This window comes from Aegilops tauschii, chromosome 4 (assembly GCF_002575655.3).
Source record: "Aegilops tauschii subsp. strangulata cultivar AL8/78 chromosome 4, Aet v6.0, whole genome shotgun sequence".
In the NCBI taxonomy this organism is placed as follows: domain Eukaryota; kingdom Viridiplantae; phylum Streptophyta; class Magnoliopsida; order Poales; family Poaceae; genus Aegilops; species Aegilops tauschii.
The window spans coordinates 526,405,761-526,416,987 of NC_053038.3; positions in this window are offsets into that span (position 1 = coordinate 526,405,761).

The following is an 11,227-nucleotide window of genomic DNA, read 5'->3' on the forward strand; positions in this document are numbered from 1 at the left end:
CTCACACATACCATGCTATTCTATATTATGAGGTATTTAAATAGTCCTATGTTTTAGTGAGAATCGGTTTATTTTGACAATCTGGATATCATTAATCGCATTCTACTATCTGGTGTTGTAGGCACCATGGATTCACATGTGCATGGCAATAAGCGTGCGGAGTACGACAGGTTGTTGCGTGAAGCCCGTCGGGAGATCGACGCGAAGGTCCAACACGAACGTGATGAGATGGATAGGGCACTCAAACAAGAGCGTGCGTATGTCGGTAGGATGCTTAAGGATGAGCGTGCTAATATGTCTCAAAAGATTAAGCAGATGCGTGAAGAGATGGAAAAAAGTTAAATCAGGACCGCGAGGTCATGGAAAAGAAATTCCAGCTGGCGTACAAGGAGATGCAGCTTAAATTGCAAAAGGACCGAAAGGTTGTCGACGGCCCTATACAGACAGAGCGTGTCAACATGGACGCGAATGTGTTGCAGGCCCGTGCCAATATGGACATTAGGCTGCAACAGGAGCACAAGGACATGGACCACAAGGCTATGGTGGAGCAGGTCATGATGGAAGGAAAGATGGTGGAAGACCGTGCGATGTTTCAATCCCACGTTCAATGCCACAATAGTCAACCGCAAGAGCATGTCTTCAGTACTCCCCCTGTGAGTACCTTGCAACGATTCTATTCAGTCACGATCACGACCGATATTGTGTATCAATAGTTTTTTTGTGAGTAACTTTGTGTAAGCTATTCATATGCAGTCCAAGAAGCGTTACGCGGCACAAACTCCAAACACTAAAGGCCTAGTGATGTCGGTGTCACCCGTTGAATGCCACAGTTCTCCACTTGAAGAACATGTCTTCAATTCTCCCGCTGTAAGTACCTCGCACCCATGGTAAACATTCACATCCAACATTTTGTATGACCATATTTAATTCGTGTGTAACTCTATGTCGGCGATTCATACGTAGGCTAAGCATCTAGTGACGGAACAATCCCGAATCCTCGCAGATGAAGTTTACATCCCATATAATAATGAGGTAACTTTGTCGCGATGTTGCTACGCACATCCAAAATTATTTATGGAACTTTGGTCATTGCAATGTATTAAATTTGACATGAGATACTCGTATGTAGGTGCTGGTAATGGAATTTTACATTCATAGGGATTGTGAGCTTTCGCATGTCCCGACAGGATACTTTGACGAAAGACCCATTGAGATGAGATTGTTGTAACCCGGCGTATTGGACTATGATTTTCTCATGAAAGAAGTCGCTGGATATGGTTATAAAAAGGATTCAGATTTGTAACACTTCTTACCTGAGCATGCGTGGAACCTACCGGAAGGAATGTTCCTGATTTCAGGACCATGTGATTTTGCAAAGATGATTTCCCGCCTGAACGGCAACAAGACATGTCATTTGTATTTGGTGTCGTCCACCGAAAGATGATTATGAGGGGTGGTCGGACATGGATTCAGAGGTTCCTATTCTTCATGTTACATCAATTTTACGGCTTCATCATCCGTAAACTTAAGTTTTTCCTAATATGTTCTTATGATTTTTGACAGGAACTGCTCATCTGAGACATGCAGGAGGCAGAGGGTCTGGCTAGAGAGCTTGAGGCAAAGGAACAACTGAACTCCTTAGGTTACATTGATGTACCGTGTAAAAATATGGGAGAAGGTGGGTCGTCGCCAAGTCTGACGCAAACTCCAACGACCAATACGAAGAAGTCACTGGATTTTGGCACCGGAGACGAGCTTCCGTAGGACGGCTAATGTTATTGAAATGTTTTAAGCTCGAGACAACATTTTTTGGCTTTTTTACGAATGTTTGCAGTTATGGAACAATTCTTTCACGATGGAGGTCTTGTAACAACATTTTTGCTAGAATGTGATTTCCATTTCCGACACGACATACATGTGTTTATACTCAACTGTACACTCCGTCCGTTCCTAAATATATGTCTTTTAAGATATTTCAGTATGAAGACGTATTTTAGAGTGTAGATTCACTCATTTTGCTGCGTAGGTATTTCATATTGAAATCTCAAAAAAGACTTATATTTACGAACGGAGGGAGTAGTTGTTAGTGAGCAGGTTCTTCAGGATCATGTACAACTGCGACTGAAAAAAATTGGTGCAAAACGGTGCAGGAAATAAACCAAACGAACATTTTATGTGGCAGAACGTGACAAAAGTGCTGGCGAATCATCTTCAGGATCTGCGGAGTCAGACCTGACGAGATCTGCTGCGGGATCACTGCGGTGTCAGGGCGCATCGAAGCGCAGGCGGATCCCCGCCAAAGTGCACGAGAAAGGGCCACCACACGAGCGCGTGTCGTCACCCGGAGACAGGTCGACTGAATTAATCGATGGGGGCCCCGCACATGTAGACCTGTCGGACCCAGTTCGATAATCCCGCGCGATCCGCCTGCTGTGCAATTCCATGCATGCACATAGATTTCCCACGTCCGCCACACCTCCTCCCCCAAAGCCCGACCCATTCAAGCAATTCAAGGCGGGCCGGCCCACGTCGCGCCGATCTCGTGCCAGAATCACGTATTAATATTTTTAGTCCCACCTCGCCCCCCCGAGCAAGTGCTGCACCGGCTTAAATACCTTAATCTATTTGCTTACTACAAGCGTTGGTCTTCCTTGCACTCTACGTGGAGGATATGTAGGATGAATATGATTAATCATCTGTATTCATCCTGTATATTCTTCAATTGGAGAGCAAGGATGACTGATGTATTTTTTTCAGCTTTATAGAAAATGCAAACCAAGTATCGCAAACTCATACTGTTACAAGGGTGCGGACTATTAAAAATAGTGTGTGCAAAAAAGAGAATTTGAAATAAGATGTAATATATATTTTTAATAAAGTTATATTATCCTACTTATTAGAATTTTGAAAATGTCACTTATTTATAAGAAGAGAAAATATAAATATTTAAAAAGCTGTGTTTGATAAAAATTCGTTCTGAATTTTTTGTATGTTATTTTTCGAGGCGTCATGTAACTTTCATGTTATTTTTTTAGTGGTTAGGTAATTTTTATGGAAACAAAAGGAAAAGGAAAAAAATAAACAAAATGAAAAGCATGGGCCAGCCTAGACATCTAGACCCACGCGTGGTCCAGCACGCGGGATAGGCTGGCCTGTGAAAGCCCATCTAATCTGGCCCATCGCATGGGCACACCAGGGCAGAGCAGACGGTGGTGGGAGTTTAGTCCCCACTCAAGCTCCTCTCACATGCAGGCTGTACTTTGCCTACTGTTCATGCTCTCTGCCCCGTTGGGCCTACCAGCAGAAGAGTAATCTGCACCACGAGCCTGGATCCTGGCCCATAAACTGTTGGGTTCCTAGTCGTATACAGGTCGTGGTGTATGAAATCTCCTATACCTCTGGTAGGTGGGCATTTCTTTTTGCATATTGAAATTAGTTTTGATCTTCTTCATATCACCAACAAAATTTAACACATGCTCACTGACTTACCTACTCCCTCCTTCCATCTATATAGGGCCTAATGCGTTTTTTAAGACCGCTTTTGACTATTGACAAGATTAATAATACATGACATGCACAATGTGAAAATTATATTATTGGAAACTCCTTTCACACACGAATTTAAGCATGTGCTTTGTGTAAGTTGCATGTAATATATTATTGCTCTAATGTTTGGTCAAAGTTAGCCTCGAAAAATGCATTACGCCCTATATAGATGGAAGGGGGAGTAGCTTTGTTTGTGCAAGAGATCATGTGTGCTAAAATTGAGGTGATTTGGAGGTGGTCAAAAAAATCACCGCATTCTGGAGGGACCATTTGGTCTAACTTAAGCCATTTTTTGAACAAAGGTGATTTTTTCCACCACCTCCAAATCACCCAATTTTTATTTTACACGGTGACCCACATGTGCCAAACATGTCTATGAAAGAAAATTTGGAAAAAATATTTTACAATGCCCCCTAAAGGTATAGACCAATGTTATGATCAATCAGTCTAGAGGGCAGTATAAATTCAAAAAATTAAAAAAATATAAAATCTTGGAAACCTAGCTTTGTTTGTGCAAGAGATCATGTGTGCCAAAATTTGGGTGATTTGGAGGTGGTCGAAAAAATCACCGCATTCCGGAGGGACCATTTGGTCTAACTTAAGCCATTTTTTGAACAAAGGTGATTTTTTCCACCACCTCCAAATCACACATTTTTTCTTTTACACGGTGACCCACATGTGCCAAACATGTCTATGAAAGAAAATTTGGAAAAAATATATTTTACAATGCCCCCTTGAGGTATAGACCAAAGTTTTGATCAGTCAGTCTAGAGGGTAGCATAAATTCAAAAAAATTCAAAAAAATATAAAACCTTGGAAACCTAGCTTTGTGTGTGCAAGAGATCATTTGTGCGAAAATTGAGGTGATTTGGAGGTGGTCGAAAAAATCACCGCATTCCGAAGGGACCATTTGGTCTAATTTAAGCCATTTTTGAACAAAGATGATTTTTTCGACCACCTCCAAATCACCCAAATTTTCTTTTACATGCTGACCCACATGTGCCAAACATGTCTATGAAAGAAAATTTAGAAAAAAATATTTTACAATGCCCCTAGAGGTATAGACCGATGTTATGATTAGTCAGTCTAGAGGTCAGTATAAATTCAGAAAAAGATAAAACCTTGGAAACCTAGCTTTTTTTGTGCAAGAGATCATGTGTGCGAAAATTGCGGTGATTTGGAGGTGGTCGGAAAAATCACCGCATTCTTGAGAGACCATATGGTATAACTTAAGCCATTTTTTGAACAAAGGTAATTTTTTCCACCACCTCCAAATCACCCAATTTTTCTTTTACACGGTGACCCACATGTGCCAAACATGTCTATGAAAGAAAATTTGGAAAAAATAATTTTAGAATGCCCCCTTGAGGTATAGACCGATGTTTTGATCAGTCAGTCTAGAGGGCGGTATAAATTCAAAAAAATTCAAAAAAATATAAACCCTTGGAAACCTAACTTTGTGTGTGCAAGAGATCATGTGTGCAAAAATTGAGGTGATTTGGAGGTGGTCGAAAAAATCACCGCATTCTGGAGGGACCATTTGGTCTAACTTAAGCCATTTTTTGAACAAAGGTGATTTTTTCCACCACCTCCAAATCACCCAATTTTTCTTTTACATGGTGACCCACATGTGGCAAACATGTCCATGAAGTAAAATTTGGAAAAAAAATTACAATGCCCCCTAAAGGTATAGACCAATGTTATGCTCAGTTAGTCTAGAGGGCAGTATAAATTCAAAAAAATTCAAAAAATATAAAATCTTGGAAACCTAGCTTTGTTTGTGCAAGAGATCATGTGTGCCAAAATTTGGGTGATTTGGAGGTGGTCGAAAAAATCACCGCGTTCTGGAGGGACCATTTGGTCTAACTTAAGCCATTTTTTGAACAAAGGTGATTTTTTCCACTACCTCCAAATCACACATTTTTTCTTTTACACGGTGACCCACATGTGTCAAACATGTCTATGAAAGAAAATTTAGAAAAAATATATTATACAATGCCTCCTAGAGGTATAGATCGATGTTTTGATCAGTCAGTCTAGAGGGCAGTATAAATTCAAAAAAATATAAAACCTTGGAAACCTTGCTTTGTTTGTGCAAGAGATCATGTGTGCCAAAATTGAGGTGATTTGGAGGTGGTTGAAAAAATCACCGCATTCCGAAGGGACCATTTGGTCTAACTTAAGCCATTTCTTGAACAATGGTGATTTTTTCCACCACCTCCAAATCACCCAATTTTTCTTTTACACGGTGAACCACATGTGTCAAACATGTCTATGAAAGAAAATTTGGAAAAAAATATTTTAGAATGCCCCCTTGAGGTATAGACCGAAGTTTTGATCAGTAAGTCTAGACGGCAGTATAAATTCAAAAAAATTCAAAAAAATATAAAACCTTGGAAACCTTGCTTTGTTTGTGCAAGAGATCATGTGTGCGAAAATTGAGGTGATTTGGAGGTGGTCGAAAAAATCACCGCATTACGAAGGGACCATTTGGTCTAATTTAAGCCATTTTTGAACAAAGGTGATTTTTTCGACCACCTCCAAATCACCCAAATTTTCTTTTACACGCTGACCCACATGTGCCAAACATGTCTATGAAAGAAAATTTGGAAAAATATATTTTACAATACCCCCTAGAGGTATAGACCGATGTTATGATTAGTCAGTCTAGAGGTCAGTATAAATCCAGAAAAAGATAAAACCTTGGAAACCTAGTTTTGTTTGTGGAAGAGATCATGTGTGCGAAAATTGCGGTGATTTGGAGGTTGTCGAAAAAATCACCGCATTCTGGAGGGACCATTTGGTCTAACTTAAGCCATTTTTTGAACAAAGGTGATTTTTTCCACCAGCTCCAAATCACCCAATTTTTCTTTTACACGGTGACCCACATGTGCCAAACATGTCTATGAAAGAAAATTTGGAAAAAATAAATTTTAGAATGCCCCCTTGAGGTATAGACCGATGTTTTGATCAGTCAGGCTAGAGGGCAGTATAAATTCTAAAAAATTCAAATAAATATAAAACCTTGGAAACCTAGCTTTGTTTGTGGAAGAGATCATGTGTGCGAAAATTGAGGTGATTTGGAGGTGGTCGAAAAAATCACCGCATTCCGGAGGGACCATTTGGTCTTAACTTAAGCCATTTTTTGAAGAATGGTGATTTTTTTCACCACCTCCAAATCACCCAAATTTTCTTTTACACGGAGACCCACATGTGCCAAACATGTCTATGAAAGAAAATTTGGAAAAAAATATATTTTACAATGCCCCCTTGAGGTATAGACCGGTGTTTTGATCACTTAGGCTTGAGGGACCATTGAGGTGCAGGAGAGTTCGTGGCCGCAGAAGATCCCGTAGCCCTTTCTGGAGACAGGACAAGGACGGAATCCGAGGGAGATTAGCCTGCAGCAGCCGGTTCGGGGCGGTCCTGATCTTCTGTGGCAGCGGGCCGAGGCGCTGGTGAGAGTGGAGCCGCAGAAGATCCAGGGCGGCTCGCAGACTCATCATGAGCCCATGATGCCGCAGGCCCACTGGTCGATCTGCCGCGGATCCGTAGCTGTCACCTGGCGCTGATCCTGGAGACGATTGCCTGGGCCTCTGCAATGGAAATCCCGAGGAGGATATGTTCCACACGCCGCGGCACATGCGATATAACTCGCCCGGAACGATTTCTTCACCAGTTTCTTCGCCGTTTTCACTGTTTTGTTCGCCTGGCTCCGCTGTAGCATGGTAAGTTGTACATGCAGATACAAACACATTGTGATAAGAAGTCGCAAGCAGTTTTCCTTGCATTGTACGTGGAGGATATGTAGGATGAGTATGATTCATCATCTGTATTCATCCTGTATATTCTTCAATTGGAGAGCATGGATGACTAATGTATTTTTCGGATAAACCGGCTTTTTTTGTTTTCGGGAGCCAAATATAATTCCTCCATTACATCTAATTCCAAATTTTATCATGCAACATAAACAAGCTACACGCTGGCCACGAAGAAACCATGATTCTTGAGGCGTTGCACTTGAAAAACTCACATATAAAATACAAAAAATATATCCCTAACTAATACTGTTACAAGGGAGTGGACAACAAAATAGCTGAGTCATACTCACATTATGAGGAAGTCACTAACTGACAGAATGAAGTATTTTAGAGAAATGGTCACACGATACTAGACATATATAGACAACAATGCACACGCCAACATCAGGTTGATCGTCGACGTACTTGCTGTCCGACCGTGCGCACAATGTTCTAGCTATCATAGTTCTGCTTTGAGATCCTGCACATAAGGATATTATTAATGCCATGTAATATATTTGGACACATTAAAACATTAAATTACAGCATATTAGGTACCTCTATCAATGGCGCACGTACGTCGATTGTGACCATCTGCCTCATGACAATAGCTACATCTACCCTTTGATCTGGTTTTCTTCATCTTTGCCTGTAGCCTTTTCTTCGGAGCACCTCTGCCTAGCACATGCACGGGATCGAGAACCTTTTCGAAACCTTCACCGTCAAGGTTAGCTAATTGTGGCATCAACGGGCCAAACCTAATGATGTTACCCTGAGCATTAGTTGATCCCTTGCTATCAGCTTGTTCACTTGTTGATCCCTTGCAAACCGTTTGTCCTTCCAAAAACCTTTTTAGATGCTGAAACGCCTCATCAGAGTGGCATGCCTTGAAAGATGTTGCGTGACTAAAATTCCTTAGCTTACGGTACCTTTGTAGGGCTGCAGAGTATGCATACATCTTGCTCTTTCTGGTCGGTGCGAATGCACATTTTGCACTCATTGTCCACCTAGTGGGAACACAACACCTGGGCAGTGTTTCTTCTTGTAAAATTCCCAATATGTAAAATATGTGGAAACATGGTGTGCCTACGCATTCCAATTTGCGGGAAGAACAACTGATACTGCGAAGCAGACCTTCCTTCGACACAACGTATGTGGTAACCTCTGCTGCATCAAGGACCTCTCTGATCTCACATTTTTTTGACAGCATCTATGCTCCATAAGACCAACTTAAACACAGCAGGAGTGAAAACTTCCGCGGTGTGTTTCTGAAGACTGAAGCATTTTCCTCTGTGAACGGAACGGACTACAAGGCCTCGACGTCTTGGAGAGCCTCGTTCAAGCATCGTGACGCAAGGCAACGCTAATAGTGCTCTAGCATTTGAAGCAACGTCATCTTAGCCTTAAGATGCGTATGTAGCACCGAGTTTAAACTCTCACTCCGCTGATTGCTGCTCAATCCTAGGAAACAACGGCCCTCAAGATATGGAGCACACCACAGTTTTCTCATCTTATACATCTGATGCAGCCAGGAGTCCTCACTTGTTACTTTATTTCGCTGTAAGAAGTGTAACCATTTTCTCTCATGCTCTTCAATGGAAGATGTATCATATATGAAAGATCTGAATTCCTCCTTTACCGCGTCATCATGCAGATGGCGTACAATGTTCTGCTGAATGTGGCATATACAGAGCATATGGTTTGAGTCAGGCCACACCACCCTGATTGCTCTCTGCATTGCAAGGTCCCCATCCGTGATCACAGATATAGGATGCTTCTGTCCCATAGCATCAGAAAAGGTCCGTAAGATCCACTCGTATGCTTGGCTTGTTTCATGTGAAATGATACCACATGCAAAAATAACAGTGCTACGGTGGTGATTCAGCCCGACAAACAGCACAAATGGCAGATTGTACTTATTGATTCTGTATGTGCTATCAAAAACAATAACGTCTCGGAAAGCCTCGTAGTCAAGTCGGGATTGACTATCACACTAGAACAGTCCCTTCAGATGGCCAGCTTCATCAACCAAGTACCTGAAGAAAAAAAATCTGAATCTTGCTCTTGCCTCGCCTCCATGTGATTGATCACCGTTTGAGCATCGCCGGAAGAAATTGTTTCCTGCTTGTTAGCATGGCAGAAATTGTAAATGTCCCTCATAATGCATCCAACCTCATCATATCCACCGTATTGCATGCACATAATATCCAAAATATGGTGTTTTCGGATCCCAGATTTTTCCATGTCTGCAATGTCTGGTTTTTGCTCATCGCTAATTCTTCTGTGTGAACGCAAAAGACACGACAAATCCCGTGGGGCTAGATGATGGTTGTGTTCATCGATGAAATCCTTGACAAACCACTGACCTGTTTCCTCCTGTCTTGCAATCACCAATTTAGCTTTACACCCTACACGAGTTATACTCCGTGGCCTCCTCTTTCTATCTTCCATCTTCCTCTTCGTGTGCTTCTCTTCACGAACCCCTTCACGACTACACACAAATTTCCTTAAAATTATATGGCAGTTGGATCCATCCCACTCGACATAGCTTCTCCGGACACTAAAACCTTTCTCAAGACCATATTTGTTATAGAATGTATAACCTTCATCCTCACTATTAAACATCTTGTTGGCAATATGATAGTACTCCATCATTGACTCATGACTTACATCCGCCATGTCTTCCTGCATCACAATTCGGACGAATAAAAATCTGAAAAGACAAACATAAATGCATGCAAAACCCAGTACGAAATCTTGCATGGAATTTTAAACTTTGCTCCTTGTACATGTTATGGCAAGCGATCATAAACGTCCATAAACTGGGTCCCCGTAAACTAGTGAAGTGACCATGGATGATGGGAAATTCTAAATTGAATTGGATGCACTAGGGAAATCTAAATCGATGATGACTAAACAAATCTAAGTAGGAAGTGCAGGCTACGAATCAAAGTAAGTTGAGATTCGGCCGATTCATACCTTATGATGCAAGTCCGGAAGCGATGGGATCAGCGGGGGGCTTTCTCCTATAGTGCCACCGTCGTCGCCGCCGACACTGCCGCCGCAGATGTCACGCCTTTTTGTTGTTCCTGCCGCCGACCACGTCTTTTATAGTGAAGGGGACCAGGAGGAGGACGAGAACGACGCCGACGACGGCGAATTGGTTCCTCTTGCTGGGCTCGTCGGACAGAAGGAAGAGGGAGGATGAGAACGAGGACTTGACCGAGCTAGACATGGACGTGATCTAGATCTAGACGTGGTTCTGGTCGTCGACGTGATCGGTTGATTTTTTTTTACCCTGGACCATTATGCCCTTCTCTGATTAAACTAATTAGGTTTATTAATTTTTAATCCCCCACCAGATCGGACGGCTAATAAAAATCGGAGGGGTAAGTACTCGAAAGTACTCCTAGTACTGCCCCAATCACCGTAAAGGAGATCTTTTTTAAAATATTATAATTTGCAATTTCAGATAAATAATTCTATGTCAGAACTTGTTACATGAACAATTTAATGAAACTAATGTGATGTTGAAGATGTTAATGGATGTTTTTGCGTGTCTTGTCTAACTGCAAGTGAGTCTAGGGCCTTGTAATTTTTCACAGTACAGTACATGTTTTTTCTTAGATAAAGGGAAATAATCCAGACATACTATGCTTCACGTATGAATGTATGTAACCCAATATACAATCAAATAACATCGAGGCTACACAAAACAAATATTCAGAAGAGTGGCATGGGAAAGAAAGCTAAAGCTAGTTTAAGCTCCAATCCTGTTGCTAAATCTTCAACCAAAAGAAAACCTTCATATAGTGATTTCCAGATTTCTGCATCTATGATCTCATCTTCAAAACATTTTTCTCTTCCTCTCTAAAGTTAGA